This window comes from Dermacentor andersoni, chromosome 1 (genome assembly GCF_023375885.2).
Source record: "Dermacentor andersoni chromosome 1, qqDerAnde1_hic_scaffold, whole genome shotgun sequence".
NCBI lineage: Eukaryota > Metazoa > Arthropoda > Arachnida > Ixodida > Ixodidae > Dermacentor > Dermacentor andersoni.
The window spans coordinates 154,346,888-154,366,378 of record NC_092814.1 but is presented as its reverse complement, the minus strand read 5'-3'; the positions used below and the strand labels follow the sequence as shown (position 1 = coordinate 154,366,378).

The 19,491-nt window shown below is 44.5% G+C and overlaps 1 long non-coding RNA gene across 1 annotated transcript; it reads right to left on the bottom strand.

The window, feature by feature from the left end:
• Positions 1–1,023: 1,023 nt before the first annotated feature.
• Positions 1,024–1,657, bottom strand: LOC126546256 (uncharacterized). Its single transcript, XR_011892217.1, has 2 exons — positions 1,549–1,657; positions 1,024–1,444 (listed from the first exon to the last, which is right to left on the bottom strand). It is a non-coding gene; the product is annotated as an uncharacterized lncRNA (long non-coding RNA).
• Between the last annotated feature and the right edge of the window lie 17,834 nt (positions 1,658–19,491).

Here is a 19,491-nt window from a genome sequence, read left to right as displayed (position 1 = left end):
GTTTCGTAATCAGTTCTCTTAGGTCAGGTGCTGAATTTATCAGTTATAAAATGCATCTATTCGTTAGTGCGTCCTGGATAAAAGGCGTTTGTGTTGTATGAGTAGCAATGCTGTGCACTCTTGTGGTGTTCGCAAAGGCACGCTCGCAAACTTCGTCTACTACAATATGCCGCCTCCCATGTTTTCGTGTTCTGGTCCTCCATGTGCTCTGTCAATTCTGGTTGTGCCAGTCTACCGATTGATAAGTGGAAAATTTGAGGTGGTGTTTGCGAGGTTGCTTTCATTGCTCTTCACTTGTTGGGTTAAGGCTAACGAGGTGTGGAGGCTGAACAAGTGTCCACTTTCGCTTCCTTCGTGCGGCAGCGCTGGTCGACGGGCTAAGCGGCCCTTGCGGCGATGCGGCCAAACCCAAACACCGAATGCTCTCATCCTTACGGAAAGAAGTGGTGCTTTGTAGAAGGACGCGATAGGATGCGACAACCGTATGGTCGGTGTTTCGATGCATCGATTTTTCTGTTCAACAGGGGCTCTCCACTCAATCGTTAATCACAATGAGGATGCAGTTACCATGCACTGCCTAGTGGAAAGCCAAATCGCGTCGACTTCTATGACATATTGATTAAACTGCGTTAATCGCAGGCCTATATCGCGCCATTGACAACAAAATGTGACGTCATATTTTTCTACTTTTCTTCTTGCGTTGCTCTTGACGCCCAGTGCTCCATTCTTAACGACCAATAATTCTGGGAACAAAGCACAAACTTTCTTGTAACTTCGCATTTGTGTGCTCAGGCGCTTGACAAGCATAAGATTTCTTGCTGTATCCCAAGTACTTTCATTTGTTGTGATTGCGTGTCGTGCAATGTAAAATACCCATTTGATGTCGCATGGAACGATGCGAAGTATTATATGTACCGCACATCGACACACGAGAACAATAACACTACGAAGGCTTAGGCGCACAAGGAATACAAGTTAGTAGAAGGTGGAAGAATTTATTTATTATCTTAATCATCAAAAAAGTGGAAATTTTTGAATTTCTTTATATGTAACGATCTAATAAACGACAAAATACACACAAAACACGTAATCTGGCCGCACGCGAAGCGTAGCGACCCACATCTGGGGGTGTCGCGCCCACGTGTCTGCAATCAGTCTCTGCTCATGTGGCCTTCCTCGCCACACCTGAGGCATCCTCGTCGTCCTCCACAGTGAGCAGTGGGACAGTCTCGGCTCATGTGGCCTTCTCGGTTGCACTCGTCTGTTCGGCCGGTGGTGCTTCTCGCTGATCTGCCATGCTCCCTATGGCCGACGTCCCCGTAGATGGTAGGGAGCTCCCCCTCATGTGGGTTTGCCTCACGCAAGCAGACCGCCCCAGCCACCAAGGCGCCTCCGCTGGGAAGCTCCTTGCGCCAGGAAAATCCCACGGCGCCCCAACCTGCGCCTTTATAGTCGCCGTTGTCAGAGCAGCCATCCGCACAGCAGCCCAGCAAGAGACACCAGAAATTGTGATGGTAATGGAGGCCCATCCGTTGGCTGACTACTTACCGCAAGGCCGCCGGGCGGTTGCTGCTTTCATTCCAACGTTGGCACCGCGCCCACAGCTTAGTCCCGAGAAACCGGCTGTGAAACTGATCCGAATGTCAGCCATGACCAAGTGTTCTTCACGTGGAAGCCTTCTTCTTCTTCTTTCCCTACTTGCGAGCACCACATGCTTCTATAACTGCTCTAGTTTCTCCTGCAAGTATTACGAAATTAACGCCTAGAGTTGTGGAATTTTGTGAGCTTTTTGTGGCCATTTTCTGTGTTGGAAGTTTCTGAAGCTGATGGTGAACGCTATTCTGGTCGTATGTGGTCTCTAAAACAAATATATCTACTTAGATTTTTGGTACTTAGCTTGTCCGGTTACTTTCAAAATGCAACAGAAGTAGTGATTTACTGCTGAAGGCCGAAGGTTCTTGTTACCACGCATAATTTACGAGATAATTCTTGAATAACCAACCCTTCCTTAGCCGAAAGTTACGTTGCGCATCAAATTATTGACTTTCCTCAGCAACGACGACGAAAAAGAAACTTGAGACGAGCGGGAGCTGCAAATGCGTAAAAAATAGAAATAAAAAGCTGCGCGTGCAGGAGAAAAGCAAAGCGCAATACGCTAATATCTCAGCACGAGGCACGTGCTGCCCTCACGCGCTTGGCGAACGCCAACCAAAGGCGGTGCACTCGCTCAAATGTGTGTGATAACTTTATTTGGAATCCGGCGATTGGGAGGACCGGGCCTGGGGCCGCCTAGATGGCGACTGGGAGATGCTGCTCCCGTGCGGCCTCCATGGCTCGCTGGACGGCCCAAAGTTGGTCTGTGAGTTCGTAGATCAGCAGCGCGGTCGACCACCGCGGCCGTAGATTTTCCGGGGAGACTTCCCTTTTATCTTAATATATTTCACATCCCCACAACATGTGTTGAAGGGCGGCTCTAACAGACTTGCATAGCTTGCACATATCGCTCGCGTATATATCGGGGTAGAAAGTTTTAGGTTGCGTGGGACTCGTATAAGTTTCTGTTTGTATCCGCATCCAAATAATGGACTCAGCTCTGTTCAGTTTAGTGTGAGGCGGTAGTAATACTCGCCTCCGATTTTGATAGAATTTGGTAATATCGCTAAATCTTGTTATTGTATCTTTTTCTCTCCAGATCTCCTCTTCCGCGTTCTCCTGACCGATGGAAGTCACTCTTTTCTCAGCTCGGGGAGTAAGACCTCGAGCTTCGCGGTGTGCTACCTCGTTAAGGTTAATTGCGGGAATGCCTGGAGTCGTTTGCATTGGGAACCAGAGCAATATCCTGCCGTTCTTCTCTGCGTTGGAGAATTTAGCTTCATTGATTCTGATTAGGTGTTATGCCTCAGAAGAGATCCTGCCTTTTGCATAATTTCTAATGGTCGCTTGAGAATCGTTAATGATGTACTGAGCATTCATGGAGACCAATGATAGTACAATGGCTACCTCCTCTGCTGTCTCGAAATGTTTGGTGTTAACTGATGCGCCTGTAAGGGGTTTTTGGGTGCGATCTACGATTACTGCTACATAGCTATTTCTATGTGGATATTCAGCCGCGTCTACGAAGTTTGCTCTGTCGTCTGACCCAAAGCTGCGGATCATTTTCTCTCCTCTACTCTTGCCTCTGCCATCGTTGTAACCTGGATGGATGTTGTAGGGTATATTTGATAATAGGAGTTTGTCACGAATTTCTCTTGTTATCGTCCTCTTTTCCCCGTAAAGATTGTGGTAATTCATTCCTAGTTTGCTTAGTATGTGGCGTCCCGTTTTTTTTTCGTTAGTCGTTCTGCCTGAGATGTTTTTGTGCTTGTATGAGTTCGTCCAGTGTGTTGTGGAGTCCTAACTTTAGCAAGAGATCCGTGCTTGTACTGAGGGGAATCCCTAGTGCTAGTTTGTATGCCTTTTTATCAAGTTGTTAATTTTAGTACTTTCAGCTGCAAACCAATTGTGGGAGGCTGCTATGTATGTTATCTGACTGATTACGAATGATTGTATCAGCCGTAGGATACTTTCTTCCTTCTTACCCTGGTGCTTGTTAGTAATTCGTTTTTTAACCTCATGGTCTTTGTCACCTTTGTGTCTACCTTCTTTATGGTTTCCCCATTTCTGCCTTTGTTCTCTATTACTAGACCTAGTAGCGTGAGTTGGTTTACTATTGGGATATTCCGCGCGTTGTTGGCGTGTAGCTTGATTTCCTCATGAGCCTTGTTTCTGTCGTATCCGTTGGGAGGCCTGTCCCTAAGTGTGGGGCGGTACAAGAGAAGTTCAGATTTATCCGCAGAGCATGTGAGGCCTGTTCCTATGAGGTGTTCCTCTACTGGGTGAATTGCAGTCTGGAGTCGTTGTTCTATTGATCCGTCGCTGCCATCAAAGGTCCAGATACTAATATCGTCCGCATAGATTTTGTCATTGAGGGACTATATGTGATTTCATTTTTCGGGGAGTCCCATCAAGACGAAACTAAACAGCATCGGGGAGATGACAGCGCCTTGCGGGGTGCCACCCCCCCCCCCACCCCCCCTATGTCGATTTCGTGCGACGTGAGCCCTCCGAAGGGGATGACTGCTTTCCTATCTGATAGGAAGCTCTTGATGTACTTATACGTCCGTTGCACTAGTCCTATTCGTTCGATGTTTTTCAATATGTTTGCATCCTTGGCATTACCGTCAGCCTTTTTAAGATCAACGCCCACGATGGCCCTTGTAGAGCGCGTTTTATAATCGATTATCTGATGCTTAAGTTGAAGCATCGCATCTTGTGTCGAAAGGTTCTTGCGAAATCCTATCATTGTATATGGGTATGTGTTATTATCCTCTAAGAAGTTATCTACTCTGCTTAAAATTACTTGCTCCATTAATTTTCCGACGCAGGATGCTAGGGAGATTGGTCTGAGGTTGTCGATCTAAAGCTTCTTACCAGGTTTTGGAATGAGCGTTATCGTCGCTTTCATCCATTGAGCCGACACTTCTCCCTTTACCCAACACTCGTTTATGTATTCTGTTAGTTTGCGATCGATTCATCATCGAAGTTCCTGACAGACTTTTGGTCATACCATCCGGGCCTGGGGTAAATTCGACGAAAACATAAATGCACGGGGTGGAATCGGCGTTGCATACCGCCCACTTAATTTATGACTTGATTAGGAAACATAGATGCATGTGATCAATACCGTTGTGATGCTGTTATAAAACCACGACTGTGAATGCGCGAGTTCTCGAAACGAAATTGCCAGGCTTTCATTCCTTCATTCACCTGAATGAATTACTGCGAGTAAAAGTTTGAGCCCCGACTTCTGGATGCGTTCATCGAATATGATGCGCTATCTGCAAAAAGCGCAAGCCTCGGTAATTGTAGAAAGAGTTGACGGAACTCCAACTCCACATGAATTCCGAGAAATCACCTCAGAATGCTAATAGGCACTGTCACTGGTTAGAAGGCGAATTTTCGGAAACGCGACCCCACATACCGAAATATACGGGGTGATGATTTTCATATTCTACGGAATTTTCTTTAATTGCCTTTTGCAGAAACAATTACATTTGAAATGTAATTCAGACATAATTGTATTCGTTCAGCTGGATTATTCAGAGAGGCGGACATTGCTTGCAAGAAAAATCGAAGCACATATACAACTAATTAACGAAAAGTCATCAATTAACTTCTTAATTAATTTCTTTATTGGACATAATGCAATCTACAAATTGTAGCCGGTGAGCTTGCAAGGCGTCAACCTGAAATGAAATTCGAGAGTGTCACCAGTGGGGAAATAGGCGCGCTAAAGTTCGCCTTAAAAGTGCACTGTTGGTCCACTTCTTTTTAACAAACTACTCTTTTATGCGCAAAATCTCGGAAGTGACCGAACGCTGGAGATGCACTTATCCACCACCCCATCCACAACTCGGTAGATCGCAAGCGGTCCAGTGGCGACAACTACAAACCAAATCATACAAGAGTGCGATACTAATGCACGCTATTTATCCAGACATATACACAGCAGATAGAGGCAAAAGTGTGTGGCACCAGGGCCACGCTAGAACACATGGTATGGGAATGCCAGGGACTAATACAGGACAATGAGAGCGAAGCCTCTATCGATAGCCTCCGCGCGCGATGGCAGTCCGCACTGCTCAGCTCGAACTTGGAAGACCAACTCTGGGCAGTCCAGCGGGCCAAGGAAGCCGCCGAGAGGCAAGAACACTTCGCCATAATCTCAGCCGGTGCCCCAGCCCACTAAGTCGCCGCACGCGAATCGTTCGGATTCGAAATAAACTTTTCTCACTCACTCGATCATGTATGTTGTTTCACACTTTGGAACATAATATCTCGGAACTGGTGCCCTGAAAATTTATTTCGAATCGGTGGGTCTTGCAATCCCACCGGCTACCATTCTCAAATTGTAATATGTGGGCTAAAGTAAAAATAAGAAAATAATTAGCGCTATTTTTGTATATAATTTAATATGTGTTTCGATTTCCCGTACTAGTTATGTCCGCCTCTTCGAGTAATCCAACTCAAGGAGAAGAATTGTGCTACTTCTCAGAGGCGATTTTTAAATATTCCCTGGAATTAGATATAGGTAGACATATACGCTACTTACGGTAAACACTGAATTGTAGCTGTTGCCATAGTATACACACATACACGCAATACCGCTAGATTTTGAAGTTTTTATTGCGCATTTCATCTTGCACATGTGCAGCAGATTTATCTCCATACAAACCAACCCTAAAATTCAGAACGCAAACGCACGCATATAAAAAGTCAACGCTGTGACCCAAGCGCCATTTGCAGAGTGCAGGACAGGGCTTTTGCAAGCAAGCGCAGCTTACGCCGCGAGCCATCATTTGCTTCTGGCAATCGCCCCATTCAAGATAGTTTCACGTGGGTCGCGAAGAAAGCGGTCCAGAACCAATTGTCATCGACATCCACAAGGAGGGTGGTCGGCGTTTTGATTAAAGCATGACTAAGGCGAGAACGAACACTGTCAATAAAAAGACATTCTTTAATTAAAAGAATGCAATGTTGATTTCATGCAAACAAAATGTGTTTCGTAATCATTTTTCTTATGTGAGGTGCTTAATTTATCATTTATCAAATGTACCTATGTCAATGCATCCTGGAAAGAAGGCCTTTACGTCTTATGAGTAGCAATGCTCTGCACTCTTGTGACGTTCGCAAAGGCACGCTCGCAAACTTCGTCTACTACAATACGCCGCCTCCCATGTTTTCGTGTTTTTGGTCCTCCATGTGTTCTGTGAATTGTGGTGGTGCCAGTTTTCCTTATGAGAAGTGCAACATTTCAGGTAGAGTTTGCGACGTTGCTTTCATTGCTCTTCTCGTGTTCAGTTAAAGCTAATCAGGTATGAAGGCCGGACAAATGTCCACTTTCGCTTCCTTCGTGCGGCAGCGCTGGTCGATGGGCTGAGCGGCCCTTGCGACGATGCGGCCAAACCCAAACACCGAATGCTCTCGTCCATACGGAAAGAAGCGGTGCTTTGTAGAAGGACGCGATAGGATGCGACAGCCTTAGGGTCTGTGTTTCGATGCATCGATTTTCCTGTTGAACAGGTGATCTCCACTCAACCGTTCATCACAATGAGTATGCATTTACCATGCACTGCTTAGTGGAAAGCCTAATCGTGTCGTGTTGTCGGACCTGTTAAATATATTGCAATTATTGTAGAGTCTAAATCGCGTCGTTGACAACAAAAAGTGACCTCACATTTTTCAACTTTTTTTTTTTTTTGGTGTTGCTCATGACGCCCTTATTCAAGAAAAGGTGAGGCGTGCAGACAGGACACAAGAGAAGTGGACAACACGAACGCCGACTATCAACTGAAGAGAGCACAGGGGCGAAAAAAAGAAAGAAGGCACAAAACTAATCTGCGCAAGCTCTGGAATGATATCACCGCGTGTCAATTGGGTACACAGTTAACAGTTATCTCTCACGTAGGCCGGCACATGTACCCGATTGACACGTGGTAATGCCATTCAAGAGCTTGCACAGATGAGTTCTCTTGTGTCCTGTCTGCACGCCTCACGTTTTTTTGCATAATGAATTCTTACCAACTAGTTCAGCTTTCTGTCGTTCTAAGCTTCATGACGCCCAATGCCCCATTGTTAACGAGCCATAAATGTGCGTACAAGACAAATACTTCTGTTTAAATTCGCATTTGTGGGCTTTGACGCTTGACGCTTTCAAGCTTTGACGCTTGACAAGCGCACGATTTCTTGTTGGATCCCATGTACTTTCACTTGTTCCGACTGCGTTCCATGAAATGTAAATTACCCCTTCGATACCGTACGGAACGGTGCTAAGAATTATACGTGCCGCACATATACGCACGAAAATAATAAAACCAGAAAAGTGAACACAGCAAAGGAATACAAGTTAGTAGGAGGAATCACAATATATTTATCATCCTCAATAGGGGGAAAAACGTACAAATTTAAATTCTTTTTTTTAAATTTAGCGAGCTATTAAAGCACAAAATATACACAAAGCACCTAATTTTCCCACACACGAAGCGTAGCGGCCCACATCTGGGTGTGTCCAGCCCAAGTGTCTGCAAATCAATCTCTGCTCGTGTGGCCGTCCATGAGGCATCCTCGTCATCCTCCACAGTGAGCAGTGGGACAGTCTCGGCTCATGTGCCCTTCTTGGTTGCACTCGTCTGTCCGGCGGGTGATGCTTCTCGCTGATTTGCCACGCGCCCAATGGCCGACGTCCCCGCAGATGATAGGGAGCTCCCTCTTCTGTGGGGTTGCCTCACCCCAGCAGTCCGCTCCTTCCTCCAAGACACCTCCACTGTTAAGGTTCTTGCGCCAGGTAAATCCCATGGCGCCCTAACCTGCACCTTTATAGTCACCATTGTCAGAGCAGCAATCCGCACGGCACCTGAGGAGGAGACACCTGAAATTGGGATTGTAACGCAGGCCCATCTCTTGCCTGGCTACTTACCACAAGGCCGCCGGGGAGTTGCTGCTTCTATTCTCACTTTGGCTCCTCGCCCACGATCTAGCCCAAAGAAACTGGCCGTGAAACTACTCGGGACTTCAGCCGTGATCAAGCTTGTTTCCATGATTCCTATACCTCGGCGTGTACGCACTACGGGGAATTGGCCAAGAAGCCGGCAGTTACACGGAAAATGGTTATAGGTAAACGTGTGTTTTTGAAAGGAGAGCAAACTGGATGGCAATAAATTTTAATCAATTTAATTAAAATTATGTGAAATAATAAGTAATAAATCAGTAAAAGTCAAGGAACTCGCCTACGGCCATGCATACGTTCCTGTGGCTGAATCCCAGTGTGAATTCCCCAAACGAGAGAATGTTTTCAGTGTTTATTGCAATGTCTAATCTTTTTAATGGAATCTTGAAGTAGTTCTTTTTCTGTATTGCGAATCGGCGGCAGGTTAATAAAAATGATCAATTGTTTCAGGTTCTTTGCAGAAATGACATAGAGGGGACAGCGCCAGACCAGACCTGTGTATACAGATATCTAGTGGTGGAATTCGGCATCGTAATTTTGTGAGAGATATTTACACTTTACGTGTGGGACACCGTTGATTGTCGCAAGGGTACAGCAAATGGTTTAAGTTCTTTATTTGGAGTGTCTGTTTTGCAGAGTATCTTAAAAGAGATAATTTTATCATTCTAACCGCGGTGATATAAACAGAAGCCGGCAGAACACACATGGCTAGTCCATCTAGGGATGTACGTCAAAGTGTGTCGGCCATTTTATTTAAGAACAAACGACAGTTATCTGAGGGGGGGGGGGGGGGGGGGGGCATTCTGTCACAGTCCATCTAGTGGACTGTGCATTTCGGCCGCTGCTGATTGGATGCAACTGTTCGAGTGAGGAGTATACGAGCGGCCTTAACCAATCAGGCACGGCCGCAATGGACAATCCACTAGGTGGACTCTTACAGAATACCTCCCCTGGTACCCATATCAAGCGTACCAGACGTCAGGTCGACGGGATTACTGCTTCTAGTTCATTCAAAACATTACTGCCTGAGGGTGAGGTGGGTGCTGTTGCACACTGACAACGAATCGGTCAATATTACAGCTGTAGAAGAACTTACAGGAAGTTTTCAAAGGGCTATAGTAATTGCTAATAATTCTGCTTGAAATATGTGTGTTCTTCTCATAAAAGTCTTGTTCTTTCCCTACTTGCGAACCCCACGTGCTTCTATGATTGCGCTAGTTTCTCCTACAAGGATTACAAAAATAATGCCTAGAGTTGTGGAATTCTATGGGCTTTTGGTGGCCATTTTCGATGCTATGTTCGTTACCGAAAGGAAACGATGCCGAGAAATTAGGAAAGCGAATAATAATTGGTTGGCACCACATACGAGCTGTATGCAAAACCTAATGCTGAATTGTGGGGTTTTACGTGCCAAAACTACGATTTCATTATGAGGCATGCCGAAGTGGGGGACTCCGGATTATTTTTGACCACCAGGGGATATTCAGCGTGCCCCCAATGCACGGGACATGGGTGTTTTTGCCTTTCGACCCCTTCGAAATGCGGTTGCCTCGGCCGTGATTTTATCCCGCAACCTCGTGCATAGCTGCGCAAGGCCACAGCCGCTAAGCCACCACGGCGGGTGCAAAACCAAGTGTGCGTCTTTCTTGGCCATCCATTGGGTGCTGTTTACAGTAGAATCCATAATTAGGCATTGCATGCTCGAGCAGCTATTTTAAGCATGCTTGTTGAACAAACCTCGACTGCTACCTCATCTGTCTCCGTTGTCACTGTTGGGAATACCCCGTCTCATGGACGCTCTCTCTCTCTCTCTCTCTCTCTCTCTCTATATATATATATATATATATATATATATGGAGCTGCAGGCTGTCCATGGGCCCCTCTCCGACCGCATGAAGCCGGCCCTCCGTCAGAATTCTTTCGTCTGCTTGGGGCTGCAGCGTCTGCCGAGTCACACCCGTCCGTTGTGGTCGCCACCTGCACCCATGCATTTTCAGGAAGACATTGCGGCGCCGTCGGTGGTTCCCTATCCTAAAGCCTGTCACCGCACTGTGGAGCGCCCCCTGTTCCCCAGCTGAAATGGTGGTGTTTTTGCTGACCCAACCGCTGCTCGAAAACTCTGCAGCAGGACTACAGCCGCTGGGTACACTCTTCTTATACTGAGAATATCAATTATGAGCTATAGGAGATATGTGACGAATTTGTCCGTGCGTTCCGAAGAACTTCGAGCGATTCACGTACAATGCGAAAAAATTCTATGGTGGTGTGGGAAACCGAACCAGCGCTTATCGGTCTTTAAGTCGAGCGCTCTAAGGACCGCTCTACGTCCTCCTTCTGCTATCAACCGTTAAAGCTAGGAAATGGGCTAACCGTGTCCGTCCCCGGCTGATAATGTTTTCCGGGATGCGTAGAACGCACCGTTCTACCCAGTAAAGGGCTTCGGCATGGTGGGTACGAACACAGAGGGAATTGAAAAATAAAACGAAAAGCTTCACCCTGGCTCTCGCTATCCCTAATGCTGCCGCGGAAAAAGAAGGCGCTCGCCATCGGACCGAAGGATGGAAATCCGCATCTGGAGCCTTCGCACGGATTTACCGAGGCCGAAAAGGCAGAACCCCGAGAAGAAGCAACCGGGGAGCGGAAATGCGTGCTCTTCGAAAACGCCAGGTAGATGGTGCAATAGCTGGAAAAGAAGCACACCGAGAAAGAAAGGGGCGTGAGAGATCGCCTCATAACGCAGCACTCAGTTAAAGGAGTCGAAAAGTGACTGAAGTCTGCTTTTCTTGAGGAAGTGTTCTTTTTTTTTTCTTAGAAAGGCTTGTCATAAAGCTTTATGTTGGGTGTTACAGGGAAATGTCATAAAAATTCAGTTCAGTATTTCCACATTGCAGGATGACCATGCAGACCGGAATAAGGTGTCAAAATATTCGTTCAATTTACCTGATTACGCACATGGCACAGCCAACGTCACTTCCATGTTCCTACAAGTGAATACCGATTGAAACTTTGTGTGGCCCTTGATTGAACGCATAGTTACCTCAGCAGCAGGAACGAGACCGGCTTCTTTATAACACGGAACGGCGAAGGCCCATATAATTGAGCGGTAGTCGAATATACGAACTTTTGAATACGAATCAAATATTACACACTGATCATTCGTATTCGCAAACTATTAGATATTCACTAAGTGGGATAGGCCATTCGAGAAAACAAACATAAATACCAGTACTATTCAATGGTTTTTACTAAAACGGAGACATACTTCTATCGGAAGCCACGTTTGTTCGGCCTCTAATTTCCTAGTCCTCATTCTTCGAATGTGCTCCTTCTCCTCTTCTGATGGTGGGATGGTTACATCTTCTCCGGCCTTATTACAGCCCTCCTGGGATGAAAATTTCCAATTGTTGTCATTTCTGTTTCTCCATTGCTCCTTTGATAGTAGATGGTTTTTAGAATTCCTGGTTGTCCTGATGTCTTGGTGACCGTGTAAGGGCCTTTAAAGGCTGCTTTGTATCCTTCCATCCTTTTTCGCACAAGTATCATGGCCCCTGCTTGAATATCTGGCATAGGACTTCCGTGACGTACGTCGAAACCGTTCTTCACTGCATTGCGGTATCGATGCTGCTGGTTTGGTTATCTTGCTTTTTCTTGAAGGACTATAAGTTCAGGTAACCCCAGTGCAACATCAACTGGACGGCACTGGTTTTTTCCATAGGCTGCAAAGTGTGTACAACAGCCTAGAATGGCAGTATGAGAAGTGGTGTCATGCGTTACGACGTCTTCTGAAGTGCATCTCCACCCACCCTTGTTTTCGGGGTACATCGACTTGGAACGCTGTTGAAATAAGGAGTCACATAAAAGAAGGCGTCATTTTGCTGGCGGCATGCTTTCGTTATAAATAAGCCGCGCGCTTAACGATGTCTCGCCCATGGGTACTCTGCGACCGCTGAAGTTACGTGCAGCACCAGTGCTAGTTAGAAACTTTGCCGCAGGCATTAAGCTGCATGCTGTAAAAGGTCAATTGGGCGCGTTATCTTGAACTTTCTGAAAACGCATGAGGAATCCATGTTTTATGCTGAATAAAGTATAAACCCCATATAAGCGATCTCGCGCGCCAGCTACAAGCGATGCGATGGAGATGGGTGTCGCGTTTGCTCGTCGCCTACAAGTCGTACTCCGTGCGAGCGACGATTTTGAGCGACGCCTCCCCGTTGTTGCCGCTATGAGGGCTGCAAATACGTGTCGAAACTAGCGTGACGTGTGCTTTAGGAACCTAATTTGATGTATTTTACTGTAAAAAGTAGCATAAAATATTTCCGAAGGTCTTGCAGTAGGTTCCTATCCTTGCAGGTATAAAAATTGAATCGTTTGCTCGTTTCGCGCGACAATCGGTAGTATTTGAGTGATGTACATACATCCAGTTCCGGCTTCGCGCTATTAGCTAGTCGCTCATAGCACTTCCGGAAGACGAGCGACGATTTCTAAATTTCCAGAACCGAACGAGCTGTTCAAGCGACGGCCCGTTTTGTCGCTCGAAGCCGTCGCTCGTAGCCATCGCGCACTAAATCGCTCTCATGGTATTGAGCCCTAAGACTGAACTGTTTTTGCTCATGTATGGAAATGGTGTGATTATATGTCTGATTTTATGTCTCCTGTTACGGTTATCGAGCCCGGTGCGAATCTTAAAGGGTGCTTATGCCCACAAACTCGGCGAATTGTCAAGCAGCGAGCTATGCATCGGCATCGAATATAACGGCTACTGTGTGGAATTACAATTGCAGTGGCGCTTTGCATACGCTTATTGTTTTGGACATGCCTGTGCATTTGTTAATGTGAGTTGGTGTTTCAGTTATGTCATATGAACAGCTAAAGCACCCTTCATCTGGGGGTTACAAGCGTAATGTGTGCATCTTGCTACTGCATGGCAGATCAAACTATGTTTATCGCTTTAATATTTTTAGTAGAGAAATAAAGTATCAAAATAAGACGTTGCTTTAATTCCGTGTTACCAGTCGTGTGTCGTGCACAAAACAAAGAGTTTGTCTAATAAACTAACAACTGCGGTCTAACTGCAACTTTTACGTGCATTCAAGAATGTAAAATGCTAAATTTCAAACTGCAGCAGTAGTCGAGTGTGTCAAAAATGAACTCCACTGCGCACCTCATAAATGAAAATAAGTTCATGCCTTTTAGTAAGCTTAGATGCAGGCCGCAGTGAACTTTCAAGTTATTATTCAAATGTGGGTAAGCTTGCCATAACAAGCCTTGTTGTCCTTTCTTATAGGCACATCCAGTCATATTCATTGAACTCGAGGACCATAATTTCATCCCTATTGAGCATCATGTTTGCGAATATGATCCTCAAATTATGGCTTGAGCAGTGGCACAACCAGAGAAGGTGCGGGGGGCACACTGGGCACGTGCTTAGGATGCGTCACAAGTGGTGTTTGCGACACACCAGACTAATGACAGAATTATGACATCTGACAATGACCAATATTTTATTTATTACCAGGAGTATTTTAACATTGGTGCCGAACGAGGATGAACTGTCGGTTATTTCTTTTTTGTTTAAATCTAAAAATTGAAGTTAATTTAGCAGTTGTCTGTTGCAGTCATTTAGATGTTTCACATGCATTTCAGTAGAGAGACAAAGAGCTAATGCGTTCTTTTCGTGCCATGACCGTGACTGTCTTGATGTTGTTTTACACCATGTCCTCGTGTTGACTTTTTCACTCGATATTTTTCAGGCGCCCGCTTTATATAACGCAAGAAGGCAGCTGCAAGGACACAAGGATGTCAAAGAGCCAGCCCAGCGCGACTTCACGTAGTGCAGAGGAGCGCACGCCAAAGCATCAAAATACATTGCCATGCAATTTGGACAAGAAAACTAGAATGCGGGTATATTGGGTGTACCATTTGCCTAAATGTCAACAAAATCAATATACAGTATGCCACACCAAGATGAAAGTTCTCACGTGCTCTAGGCAGTCGTCTTAACATGATATATTTATGTAATGTCTCTGATGGGAAAGTCAAAATCAAGTATATGCTCTCTGCAGACAAACACATAGCAGCAAGTATCATTGAAAAGTTAGAAATGTGTTTAAAAAGAAGCTGATTAGTTGTGAGAAGTGACTGCTTTTTTTTTCTTGCTTCTCAACGGATATATCCATGTGATAAAGAAATAGTGGTACAATGAAATTTCATATTTGTTGAGTGACATGATACATACTTGCAATGAGCCTGGTGCCTGTGTTCACTATAAAAAGCAACAGCTCATGCTTGGTAAGGTGCTTACATACATCTAACAGCTTTAATAGCTTACATTTAACAGCGCGTGAATGCAAGGGTCCATATACAAGCCACTGTAATTCTGTATTTTAAATGCTGACATGAAGCAGGCAGATTTTCATGTCTTCTTTTCATCTATTTTTTACATCAAATTTTAAAATTATGGCTTCCTTTTAGGTTCCAGAAAGGGGAAGCATTGGGGGAAGAGAATCACATGTTTAAGAAGTCATTATCGTTTACGTGCATGCTCACGAAACCAGTTCATTAGAACCGCTCGTGCCTCCCGATGCGAAAGCAAGGAGCAATTAAAACATCTGTGTACACAGTGGTGCAAACCTTACGTCTTAGAAGCCGGAGAGTCACTTATAATTGAAAATTATTTTAAAAATGTAAGATTGTTGTTTCTCCAATCTACTTGCCAACCAAGTATGCTAGTGGAGGTAGAGATGCATTCAATTCAAAGAACTGAGAGCATCTGAGTAGAACACTTGTTTATCAATTGGCGGATGTGAACATATAGTGTTAAGCAAAAGCCCCTTAGTTTCACGCCTTTTGCAGACATATTTCTTGTGGACTTAAGATAGAGTGCACAATGAGGTGATGTATCAATCTTCCTAGACACATATGTACTTGTTTTGAGATGAAGATTCTGCGAAGTGCAATAATTTTTCTTACTTTAGCGCATCTTAACCACTTCAGTAGGAAAAAAGCTTTGGTTTCAGGTAGTTGGTTCATTGTGCAAGTATATATGCATAGTCGCATGCAAAATCCACGTGCATGGAAGGGATATGTGAAGCAGGATGCTGCCATTATCAATTCATGTTTTGCTTCTTTGTTTATCTTTTTCATGCACTTCCCTGTCTGTATTTATGATTACGTCGCCTATGATGCATCATATTCATCACATATGATTTTTGGTTCACATCTGAAGCCATGGTACGCTTTAGTTAGATTGCATATTCAACGGGTCACAATAATTGATCATGTAATTATGCAAGCTGCTCCTCAGAAGTATGGCATTCTTACCCTAACGGGAATGAAAAGCTACCATATATGACAAGAAATTTGATGCGCAAGATTTTAATGCCGATGCTCCTCGCAGTTTTATACTCATCTGCTACACACTAGGTATTATTGCAAATTTAATTAAATTTTTTTGTGAGAACGTGTAACGGATGAATCCCAATAGCCCCAGGAAACTACTTTAGTCAGGAGGCCAACCGAATAGGAAATTTAATACGCCACTGTACCGGTTTGATACCAAGCAGGATATTGCTGCAGAACCACGACAGGACACACTTAGAAACAACGGGGTGCAGCCCATACATGAATAACTTTGTGCTAAATATAAGCAAAGCTAGCTAGACCTGCGGCCTCACATGAGAATATACAACACATTTCTAAATGCATTGTACTCTCAGTCAGAAACATCCATACGCTGTACAACATGTTATCAGGTTAGCTGCTGTCTTAGAATATGGCACACAAAAACGTTTCTTGCACAATATGTCAAAATTATCAGCTCCATGCTTAGCAGCTCAATTGGTAACCTCTGCCATATAAGTGCACGCGTTTTGTGCCAGAAATGCGTTTGCTGGCCAGTAATGTGGCGCATATCTCTCTTCCATCATAGTGTCAATACTTTGCGAGCTTGCACACTTTTGTTCTGTGTTTAAATTTCCATTGTATACATTATTTTTGAAAAGAAGGAGCCAATTGAGATTAAAGAATATTTCTATACTGTAATACTGATGAAACTTTGAAGAATATACTTATGTTTTACTACAAGATGTGTTCTAAAGTTCATGGGAATCATTTTATTCTGATTTTATGTGTTTGTCAGTATGTTTGTCAAATTATTATTCAGTTTGTCTTGTGACTGACCAATAAAGATTTTGACCTTTTAAGAGAGAAAATGTTTCATTTGAGTAACTCGGCGACAACATATCTCACCAAGCATAAGTGCAGCAGCTGCTTATGAAGGAATAAAATATTCCCCACATGTGAGTATTGCGAATCCCTTCAAACGTGACCATGGATCTACATCGTGCTTTCACACGATTGGGAAGAGTACTAGCACTTTGTTCGGAAGGAGTACAAGCACTCTGTGGGAGTAGAAGCACTCGGTATGAGGGAGTACTATTACCCCTGTAGGGAGAGTATTAGCACTCTGCGGAAGAGTATTAGCACTCTCTTGCGGTGGAGTAACAAAACTCTGTCGGGAGGATTTGACCTACTCTCTCTCAAAGAGGGTCAATCTACTCTCGAAAAGAGAGTGAAATATGGGACAAGCAGATACTCCCTCAAAGAGAGTGCCCGGAACTCTGTTTTTAGAGTGTAAGGTCTTGCAATACTGCGCACATCTGATTCAGTAGCATGAAGTTTCCCATTCCGCGGCTGCATTTCTTCAGTGCCTTCCCCAAAAGCCAAGTGATTTATGCTCTCGTGCCGGTCTTTTACCTGTTTGTGGAGTCTCGAGAGGGCGTGTGCATCTGGGAGTTTTTCCCCAGGACGGTGAGCGACGTCGAAAGTTTATTGCTGTATTTCAGCTATCGATCTAGCAAGTCGTCCTTTCAGTTGTGCTTAAATGAAGAGGTAGCTCAGTGCTTGATTGTCGGTGAATAACTTGAATCGACGCCCTTCCAAATAGGAGCGGAAATAACCAAGAGCCATTACCACAACTAGGGCGTTTATTTTTTTCCGGTAGGCTAATATTCTTCAGCCTTGGAAAATGTTTAAGGATTATGTCCGATAGCTTTCAGTTTACGATGAGATGGCTCTGTCAGATCTCTCTGGCACAGTACAGCGCCGGTTCCAATTTGTGAAGCATCCCTGCAGAGTCGGAACGGAAGGGTAAAATCAGAGAGAACGAGAACAGGATCCGATGAAATGGTTTGTACCAAGTAATTATAGGTCTCATCGCATTTCCTTGACTATACGAAGGGCACTTCCTTCTTCAGTAGGACTATCAGGCATTAGTATTTGTGGCATACCCTGGAATGAAACTTCTGAAATGTTCCGCTAATCACTGCGTGAGTGCACGTCATGGGGTTTCACCAGCTGACTTATGTGTTCAAGAGACTCGTCTTTTGTACTCTTGGTGCGACCGTAAAACATTATTCCTAAGAATACAACGTTTCTTCGCAAAAAAAAAAATAACTTTTCCTTGTGTTTAACTTTGCCTTGCTCAGACCCGTGATTACCTTCGTGAGGAGCTTCTCATGATGTTGTTTTGTTCGTTAATAAATGGGCATGCCGTCTATACACGCTGCAAAATAAGTCTAGGAATTTATGTAATATTTCATTCATGCTTTTCTGAAACCAGCCTCCGGAGTTTTTCCAACCGAAATGGAGCCTATTATATTCGTAGACTCTGAAGAGCGTCGTAAAATAGGAGAACTGTTTCGTCTCTTCTGTAAGAGGCACCTGCCAATACCCGTTGCATAGATCAATTCTTGAGAACCATGTACGTCCATCGGTTTCATTAATGGTCTCGTCGATACGGGGCATGGGAAATGAAAAAAGTTCTGTTTGTCGATTTACCAAACGACACTCAGTACAAAGACGAAATAGCCCGTCTTCTTCTGGAGCTATTGTTATGGGAGACGCGGAAGCTGATGTCAATGACCTCGTTATCTCGGCGTCTAACATTTTTTGCAGTTATTTTTTTAGACCTGTCTTGTTCTCACTTATTATGCTGTATGATTTTCTTCTGACCGGCGTCTGACGTCTCGAAGAAAAAATGGCACTTTCATGGAAATAGTTGCGGATGCGTACTCATCGATGCAAAGAAGTTCAGGATACAAATATGGTATATTACTTGGTTCCGTAACCGTTCTGGGCAACTGAGAAACAGCGTCCTTAAGCTCAGTTGTCACTTTCTCTTTCCACTTCCCATGTAAAGGTTCTTGCGGAAACGCTTCAGGTCTGTTCGGGATAATACAAACATAAATTCCGCTCCTTCCATGATCAAAGCGTACATCTCAATGCTTCTCGTCCGAAACATCACATTTACGCCGAACCCATTTCCGCATCATTCTAACAGTTCCAGCATAACTGTGAATTTGTAGAATAGTACCGATACGAACATCTTCGCTCTTTACCAAACACTTCTTTACTATGGTAACATAAGCTCCTGTGTCTTTTAATGCTTTGACGCTCTGTCCGTTGATCATCAGCGTTGCGTGCAGTATATCGGAGATTATCAAATGCAAAGTCACACATATTATCGAAAAGTCTTGTTGCTTACCCTGGCTCGTTTAACTCTTAGTGATATCCGTTGGGGAGTAGGGAGCCAAGGATTGTGTCAGCTGAGGTGTGGCCAAAAGTTGTTGTATGCTCATCACTGAATGACGCTTGACTTGTTCTTGTGTCCCGGTATGGTCATTTCAACGTTGATTCTCTGCATAAACATACCATAACATACCATACACTACCTCTTAGACTAAATCCAGTGCTCTCGCTTGAACTTACTTTCGCTCTTCTCGCGTGATGCCATAGAGAATTAAGGTCGCGACCGGTGGTTCTGGACGATCGGAATCTGCAATTTCTAATAGTCTTCTCTTTTCGAGGAAGTACTCTAGCAAACTGCCTGATTAGTGTTTATAGAAGGCCTCGTCCCGGTGCTCTACAGCGTCGGTTTCAAATGCCTT